Raw genomic sequence first — 9,223 nt, forward strand, 5'->3', positions numbered from 1 at the left:
CAACAGTCTACTTCTGACAGCTGTTTTAACGCACCCCCACCCCCACCCAACCCTCACCCCCACCCCACATCCCATGCCCTCCTCCTCCTCCTCCTCCTCCTCCTCCACATCCCCTCCCACCACCACTCCTTCCACCCACACCCTCCAACCCTCCTGTGCTCCCCTCTCGTCCGTCCAACCCTCTCTCTCTCTTTCTCTCTCTCTCTCACTCAGTCCTCTGTATTGACAGTTTACGTGGAGCTGTTCACAGCAGCTGTCGCTGTCGAGGTACAGGCAGCTTATATAATACGCCTGAGGCGCCCTCTTTCGCTTTATTGCCGCTGCTCTCTGCCCACGTTTCCCCGCGGATCACCTCTTGGCCTGGCCCTTGGGCGTCGGAGCCATCATCGCCTTGCAAGGGTAAGTGAGTCTGTGAGGGTCTGTGATAGAGGAGATATATCAGGTAGTGGTGGTGGTGGTGGTGGTGATAGGGTAAGCATGTGAGAGTGTGTGAGAGAGCTAACATAGATGTAATGTTTTATGTTTACAAAGCGTTTTTGTAAAGCACCCAGAGCAGATTTCTGGATAGTGTGCTATATAAGTATCCATTATTATATTATTATTATTATTAGAGCTATCAGGTGGTGGTGATAGGGTAAGCCTGTGTGAGAGAGATATATCCGGGGTGGGTGGGTGGGTGGATGGTGGTTGTGGTGGTGGTAGAATACGTCTGTGAGAGTCTGTGGAAGATATCAGGTGGTGGTGGTGGTGCTGGAGGTGGTAGGGTAAGTCTGCGAGAGTATGTGAGAGAGCTATCAGGTGGTGGTGATAGTGGTAGTTGGGTAAGTGTGTAAGAGATTAGGTGGTGGTGGTGGTGGTGGTGGTGATAGGGTAAGCATGTGAGAGTGTGTGAGAGAGCTAACATAGATGTAATGTTTTATGTTAACAAAGCGTTTTTGTAAAGCACCCAGAGCAGATTTCTGGATAGTGTGCTATATAAGTATCCATTATATTATTATTATTATTATTATTATTATTATTATTAGAGCTATCAGGTGGTGGTGATAGGGTAAGCCTGTGTGAGAGAGATATATCCGGGGTGGGTGGGTGGGTGGATGGTGGTTGTGGTGGTGGTAGAATACGTCTGTGAGAGTCTGTGGAAGATATCAGGTGGTGGTGGTGGTGCTGGAGGTGGTAGGGTAAGTCTGTGAGAGTATGTGAGAGAGCTATCAGGTGGTGGTGATAGTGGTAGTTGGGTAAGTGTGTAAGAGATTAGGTGGTGGTGGTGGTGATGGTAGGGTACGTCTGTGAGAGTATGTGATAGAGACATCAGGTGGTGGTGGTGGTGGTGGTGGTGGTGGTGGTGGTGGGGTAAGTCTGTGAGAGTCTGTGATAGAGACATCAGGTGGTGGAGGTGGTGGTGGTGGGGTAAGTCTGTGAGAGTCTGTGAGAGAGATCAGGTGGTGGAGGTGGTGGTGGTGGGTTACGTCTGCGAGAGTCTGTGAGAGAGATCAGGTGGTGGAGGTGGTGGTGGTGGTGACAGGTAAGTCTGTGAGAGTATGTGAGAGAGATCAGGTGGTGGTGGTGGTGGTGGTGGTGGTGGTGGTGGTAGGTAAGTCTGTGAGAGTCTGTGAGAGAGATCAGGTGGTGGTGGTGGTGGCGGTGGTAGTTGTGTGTGTGTGTGTGTGTGCGCGCGCGTCTCTGTGTGTGTTTCCTTTGTCTTTGAAGAATGTACGCCCCACCCCTCACCCCCACCCCCACATACACACACAAGCTATGAAAATAAAGGAATATGAGAACCAAACTTCAACAACAGCAAAATCAGCTCGCACACAGTCATACTCATAGCAGTCATACACATATTGATATGCAGCATGTGTTCCAACATAAAAAATGTGAATGGTGCAGTTTAATAGGCTCACAGCTTGTGGAGACATAGCACACACACACACACACATACACATACAGAAACAGACAGAGACAGACAGACAGAAACCGACAGAGAGAGACAGAGACAGAGACAGAAAGAGACAGAGAGACAAACAGACAGATAGACAAATCCTTCTCCCTCCCACTCCTCCTACCCTCCGAAAGTTAGTTAAAAAAAATGATCAGGACTGGCGCCACAGACGAGTGCTTAATTGAATCGTTGGACTTTCAATCTAGAGATCCCGGTCACAGCATCTGGTGGGTAAAGGGTGGAGATTTTTTTTTCCCCGATCCCCCAGGTCAGTAGACGTGCACACCTGCTTGTGCCCGAACCCCCTTCGTGTGTATACTCATGCAGAAGATGAAATACGCACGTTAAAGATCCAGTAATAATGATAATAATGATAATCATCATCATAATCAGTATTTATATAGCTAATCATCATCATCATCATAATTAGTATTGATATAGCGCTTAATCTTGTGCAGAGACAAATCGAAAGCGCTTTCACACCAGTCATTCACATGCATGCATAACTCTATGTCAGCTAACTTTGTCAACGTTCGGTGGGTTATGGAAACACGAACATACCCTGCATGCACCCACCTTTCTCAGAAAACGGAGTGTGACTGCCTACGTGGCTGATGGGTCAAAACGGGTTATGCACGTAAAAGTACGCGTGACCAGAACAATCAGAAGAGTGCTAAAGAGTGCTATTTTTTGTTAGCTTGGGTTACGGTTTCTTTCTTCTTCTTCTTTTTTTTTTTTTTTTTTTTTTCCACGATCAGTTTGGCTTGTTTATTATTGCGGAGTATGGCAGTCGTTCATGTTTCTTTTGTTCCTGTGTTATAATGATAATGAAGATATGATAATAATGTACATTTATATCGCGCCCTTTCTCTCTCTCTTTAAAAAAAAAAAAAAGAAAAAAAAAGAAGAGCTCTTTACATGAAAGGAAAAGTTACAAAGTACATGAATCATTCATGACCACCTCCCCCACCTCTCCCCCCCCCCCTCTCTCTCTCTCTCTCTCTCATTCGTCATGCATAAAAAGTGAGGTGACAGGCATGGAATGGTGTTGGAGAAGAAGGAAACTGAGAAAGCTTATAGGATATGTATGAAATGTGCCTTTTGTTAGGAAAAAAAAAGAACATATACACACATATATATATCATATTATATATATATATATATATATATATATATATATATGATTTTATTATTATATATATATATAAAATAAAATCACGGAAAAATATAATTGCGTTTTTGGTGTCACTGGTTTGTTTGTTTGGGTTTGGGGGTTGTTTTTTGGGGGGGTTGTTGTTGTTTTTGTGTCTGTGTTGTTGCTGCTGTTGTTGTTTTTTGTGTTCGCTGCACACTGTTCTTTCAGCCTTTTAGGCGTTTGGGGGGGGGGGGGGGGGGGGCGGGGTGGAGGGGGTCGGCGGAGGGGTTACATATGTTAATGGGGTTATATATTCTAATGGAAATGATCAGCCGAAAACGACATCCCGAGATATTTTTGATATACGAGCGCTATCTTCAAGTTATTAGCTAAGGACTGGTTAGTTTGTTTCTTTATTTTCTTGTTTGTTTTTGTTTTTGTTTTTTTAAATAGTGTTTGCTGTTCTTTGTTCTTCAGAGAGATAATGTGTGAATGCGTTTCTTCATTGACTCATTTGTGTAAGCAAAGTGAGTCTATGTTATAACCCGGTGTTCAGGTGTGTGTGTGTCTGTGTGTCTGTGTCTGTGTGTGTGTGCGTGCGTGTGTGTATGTGTGCGCGTGTGTTTGTCTGTGTGTCTGTGCTAAACATTAACATTGCCATTTTCTCTGGAAATATTTCGTCTGCCAATACCAGATTTGGCTTCAATATAGTGGGAAAAAACTCTTCACAGTCATACCAATAATAGGTTGTAAGTCTCTGGAATTAAGCCGTATTTCCGGATCATTAACGGCTTATTTCGGTGAAGCTCGTTCCGCATTTCGAAAACACCATATTACCGCTTCCCAGTTGCTGAAACGTAGGCTATCCTTAGTGAGATGACGTCATTACCTCTTTTTTCTTATTCGCAATTAAAAGAAAAGAAATACAAATTCTGGACAGAACACATACAGTGACACTAACTTCACCACCGACGTCTTTACTGCATATGAACACTCTAATGTGGACACTGACTTAACCAGAATGAACACAAAAGAAGAATATATGTCTCTCTCTCTCCCTCTCATTTTTCTGTCTTATCTTCTCATTTCTGTCTCTGTCTCTCCCCCTTTCTCTTTCCCTTTATTTGTCAGTATTCATTCATATACATATCATTATCTGTCCTTTTGTTCCTCTCTCTCTCTCTCTCTCTCTCTCTCTCTCTCTCTCTCTCTCTCTGTCTCTCTCTGTCACTGCCTCTCTCTCTCTATCTGTCTGTCTCTCTCTGTCACTGCCTCTCTCTCTCTCTCTCTCGCTCTCTCCATTACCCCCCTCTCTCCCCCTCCCAATTTCTCTCCTACCCCCCCCCCCTCTCTCTCTCTATGTGCCTCTGTCTCTTAATCTGTCTGTCTCTGTCTCTCTCTATCTCTCTCTTTTTCTGTCTGTCTGTCTGTCTGTCTGTCTCTCTCTCCAAAGATTTTACTAGTCTGCACTACAGCTGTTGTTCACATTGCTGTGGGAGAAAAATCGACAACCAAGTCGTAAAAAATGTTTCAAATAAACAATAATGTTCAAGCCAAGGACGGTATAAACTTATATTAAATATGATCATTTATGATCATTAGTAAGTACATAAAGTAGTTACGTGTGCTGACCGAATGTTTGTTTTGCATTGTCAGGACATTTTATTCTAATCATTTTGGGAAAGTAATGTTCGTACTTACGATGGAAAGCCAGTGATCCGAATGTTGTGCTACACCATTTAAAACTGCTCGCTTTCAGTTTTCGATTCAAAGGACAAAGGTATAGAGCAAGATTGTTATCACTGGTAAGTGTAGTGCGATGTGCTTTTGGATATACATCTGTTTCTTCAATGTGTGTTTGTGTGCGCGCGCGTGCGTGTGTTCTTGTGTACTTTGTATCCAATTGACGTGTCACCCAGCATGAAGTGCTCTCAGAGGCTTGAAAGCGCTATAGAATGTATTATTGTTATTATCATTCTTTTTAATTTTTTTTAATCATTATTATTATTATCATTATTACTATTATATCATCATCATTGTTATTGTTGTTGTTATTGTTGTTGTTGTTATTGTTGTTGTTGTTGTTGTTGTTGTTGTTGTTGTTGTTGTTGTTGTTGTTGTTGTTGTTGTTGTTGTTGTTGTTGTTGTTGTTGTTGTTGTTGTTGTTCTTCTTCTTCTTCTTCTTCTTCTTCTTCTTCTTCTTCTTCTTCTTCTTCTTCTCCTCCTCCTCCTTCTTCGTCTTCTTCTCATCATTATTCTTATCATTATTATTTATTATCATTGTTATTATTATTATTATTATTATTATTATTCTGTTGTTGCTATTGTTATTGTTGTTGTTGTTGTTTTGTTCTTATTGTTGTCGTCGTCATTAGTGATCATCATAATTATCATTACTTTTCTTTCAAAGATGAGGATTCTTCTACATTCATAAACGAGTTCCCTTTTTCTTCAATATTCCATAGGTTAATTATAGGCTACATCATTTCCCACGAGTGCATAATTATTTTCTTTCCTTTTGTTTTCATGACTGTCTTCCTGAAACTGATTGTCCGTGATCTACATTCCTTTAGGCCTCTTAACTCACTCAGTACGGCCAGTCCTCTCTTCTCCTCTACACAGACACCTCGGATGTCCAGTGGGTGTCTGAATGACCCAACCTTTAGCTTCCGTCATCAGAATTGTGGTATTCTTTGTCAACACTCACCTCTTCAGTGTAAGAGCCTTCCGCTTGCAATATTTTGATGATGGTAATTGGGGTGAAACGCTGTTAACGTCGTCTCTTTCGCCGTTCGTATGGAGAGAGTTAACCGTCGAATTTTGGTGAAAGGTTTCATGAGGCTAATGTGCAGTTCGTGTATTTCCAAGTTGGAGAAGATGATTTTTGCCGAACACAAGGAATGCAGTAACAAGTGGAGGAGTCCAAAAAATAAATAAATAAATGAAATATGACTGTTATACTGATCTCCAAGCTCGATTTGTTTATTCCAGTGAGATGACAAGCAACAGTCAAGCACGCCCATTTGGGACTGAAATTCTGAGCTAAGTTTTAGCTGAAATCGTTTTGGTTTTCTAAGGTGTGTGTGGTTGTGTGGTTGTGTGTGTGTGTGTGTGTGTGTGTGTGTGTGTGTGTGTGTGTGTGTGTGTGTGTGTGTGTGTGTGTGTGTGTGTGTGTAGTGTTTTTCTTTTCTTTTTTTTTTTTTTTTTTTTTTTTTGACCATTTTATTGGTTATTCACAAACAATTTTGTGTATAAAACCACCCTGCCCATTTCTATGAAACCTTGAATATCAAAAGCTTCAATGTTTTCCATCGTAATGATTACGTATCACAGTATATTCTTAGTATTTTATTTTCAATCGCGTTGTGTTTCTGCCGTTATTTAGATCACTCTACACTTTTATGTTTCTTTGTTCTAAGGCCTTACAAAATCGCGCTGTGTTTCTGCCCGTAATTCAGATCGCACTACAATTGTTTTTTATGTTTCCTTGTTTTAAGTCCTTACCGAACGATACACGGGACTAACTGCGTCGGAGATAGGATGGTAGAGAGTTCCAGAGCTTAGCAACTGAAAAAGGAAAAGCTCCGTGACTATGCTGTTTGCATGTGAAAGTAAGTAGCCGAAAGAGACCAGTGTCGGTAGAGAATCGAAGGGTCCTGAAGGGAATCTGTACAATATGGAAAAGTTCAGATAGGTACTGAGGAGCAGAGCCTCATAGGGTCCTACAGGGAATCCATATTATATGGAAAAGTTTAGATACGTACTGAGGAGCAGAGCCCGACAGTGTCTTGAAGGGAATCCATATTATATGGAAACGTTCAGATAGGTACTGAGGAGCAGAGCCTCATAGGGTCCTACAGGGAATCCATATTATATGGAAAAGTTCAGATAGGTACTGAGGAGCAGAGCCCGACAGTGTCTTGAAGGGAATCCATATTATATGGAAAAGTTCAGATAGGTACTGAGGAGCAGAGCCTCATAGGGTATTGAAGGGAATCCATATTATATGGAAAAGTTCAGATAGGTACTGAGAAGCAGAGCCTGATAAGGTCTTGAAGGGAATCCGTATTATATGGAAAAGTTCAGATGGGTATTGAGTGAGCAGAGCCTGGTATAACATCGAAGCAGAGACATGTGCACTTGTACTTCATTCTTTGGTCAGTTGGAAGCCAGTGCAACTTCTAAAGTAGAGGAGTGCAAAGGTTGATTTCTGAACGATCTATGAATAAGCCTAACAGCAGAGTTCTGAATGTGTTGAAGAAGTTATAATTAATGACAGATTGAGGACATTCAATTAAGATATTCATTCATATGTTTATGTATTTCTTAAGTCCAGTTTATTCTGTCTTTTTTTTTTTTTTTTTTTCTTTTTTTCTTTTTTTTCTTCTTTTTTTCTTTTCTTTTCTTTTTTTTTAATTTTATTTTTTTGTCTTTTTTCAATTAGTAGACTATGTGTGTACATAATACAAAAATCATCCCTGTGTTGTCGGAAATGAAATTCTTTGAAATGTTTGGAAAAAAACAACAACCAAAAACAAAAAGACAGACCTGCAGATAATCACATTTATAATTATAATCTCTTCTTTTTTTTTTAAAGCTTCGTACGAATCTTTTGACAACATTAAGCAATCGCAGTCAAGAGATAACATTTAAAGTTTTCTGTTCCAAGTCCCTGATAATAACAAAACCTTTGACTACTACATCAAGCAATCGTAGTCGAGAGATATACGGGTGTTTTTTTGTGTTTGGTTTGGTTGGTTGTTTTTTTGTTTGTTTGTTTGTTTGTTTGTTTGTTTGGGTTTTTTTCCAAGTTCGTGCATACTTACAAGGCATTAGACAGTTATTCGATTAAAAAAAAAGCTCTCATGTCACAGGCCTACTCATATAGAGCGCGTGAACGCACGTTCCGACACTCAAACGCTGGGACATTAAATTCTCGTTTCCTGCTGTGTAGTACGGACACAGGCCATGTGGTTTATGTATCAAGTCGTTCCCTGCGACAGACACACATTCATCGTTCTCGTTCTTCCGACTTTGCAGGCTGCCTTTGGACGTTTTGACACTTCGCTCCTGACATAACTTATGAGCCTGCCATCCTGTGTCGTGCAAAACTATGGATTTTCTATTCCTTTTTTTTTTTTAGGGGGGTGGGGTGGGATAGGTGGGTATCCGTGTGTGTGGGGGGGGGGAGGGGGGACATAAGCGCATGAAGAAATTGTACATTATAACTTTGCCCAGGAAGAAAGAAAAGTTGTGACGTATAAAGCTACCAGACACTAAATGCGAAATACTGAAGAGCGCACGCAGCACCATCCAGCTGAAGCTGCGGCAGATGCAGGATTCCTGGTTGAGCAACAAAGCTGATGAGATCCAGGGCTTTGCAGACAGGAACGACATGAAGAACTTCTATAACGGCCTGAAAGAAGTCTACGGTCCCACCACATCCGGATCTGCTCCACTCCTCAGTGCTGATGGTTCTACCCTAATCACTGACAAGGACGGGATCCTTGAGAGATGGGCCGAACACTTTGACAGCGTACTGAACCGCCCTTCCACCATCAATGATGAAGCCATCGACCGACTCTCCCAGGTGCCAGTCAGTGAGTCGTTGGATGCCATTCCAACTTTGGAGGAGACCCAGAAAGCTATCCGTCTGCTATCCAATGGCAAAGCCCCTGGCTCAGACTCCATTCCAGCTGAGGTCTACAAAGAAGGTGGTATGGCGCTGACTGAGAAGCTTCATCAGCTGTTCCATCTCATCTGGCAGCATGAGGCAGTTCCACAGGACTTCAAAGACGCTTCCATCGTACACCTGTACAAGCGCAAAGGAAATCGTCAGGCCTGTGACAACCATCGTGGAATATCCTTGCTGTCCGTCGCAGGCAAGACTCTGGCCAGAGTGCTACTCAACCGTCTCATAGCGCCCCTTGAGCAAGGTCTCCTACTAGAGAGCCAGTGTGGCTTCCGGAAAGAACGCGGGACTATCGACATGGTGTTTGCTGCCAGGCAGCTCCAGGAGAAGTGTCAGGAACAGAACGCCGACCTTTACTCCACCTATGTCGATCTGACCAAGGCCTTCGATACTGTTAGCAGAGATGGCCTTTGGAGAATCATGGTGAAGTACGGATGTCCCAGAAAGTTCATCACCA

The 9,223-nt window shown here is 42.2% G+C and overlaps 1 protein-coding gene across 1 annotated transcript in view; it reads left to right on the plus strand.

The window, feature by feature from the left end:
• The first annotated feature begins 243 nt into the window (after window positions 1-243).
• Window positions 244-9,223, plus strand: part of LOC143290501 (uncharacterized) — a 132,678-nt gene continuing 123,698 nt past the window's right edge. Inside the window, exon 1 of the mRNA XM_076599997.1 lies at window positions 244-399. The gene's annotated coding sequence lies outside the window, so the exon portion shown is untranslated. The remainder of the gene's footprint in view (window positions 400-9,223) is intronic.

Source organism: Babylonia areolata, chromosome 15 (genome assembly GCF_041734735.1).
Source record: "Babylonia areolata isolate BAREFJ2019XMU chromosome 15, ASM4173473v1, whole genome shotgun sequence".
In the NCBI taxonomy this organism is placed as follows: domain Eukaryota; kingdom Metazoa; phylum Mollusca; class Gastropoda; order Neogastropoda; family Buccinidae; genus Babylonia; species Babylonia areolata.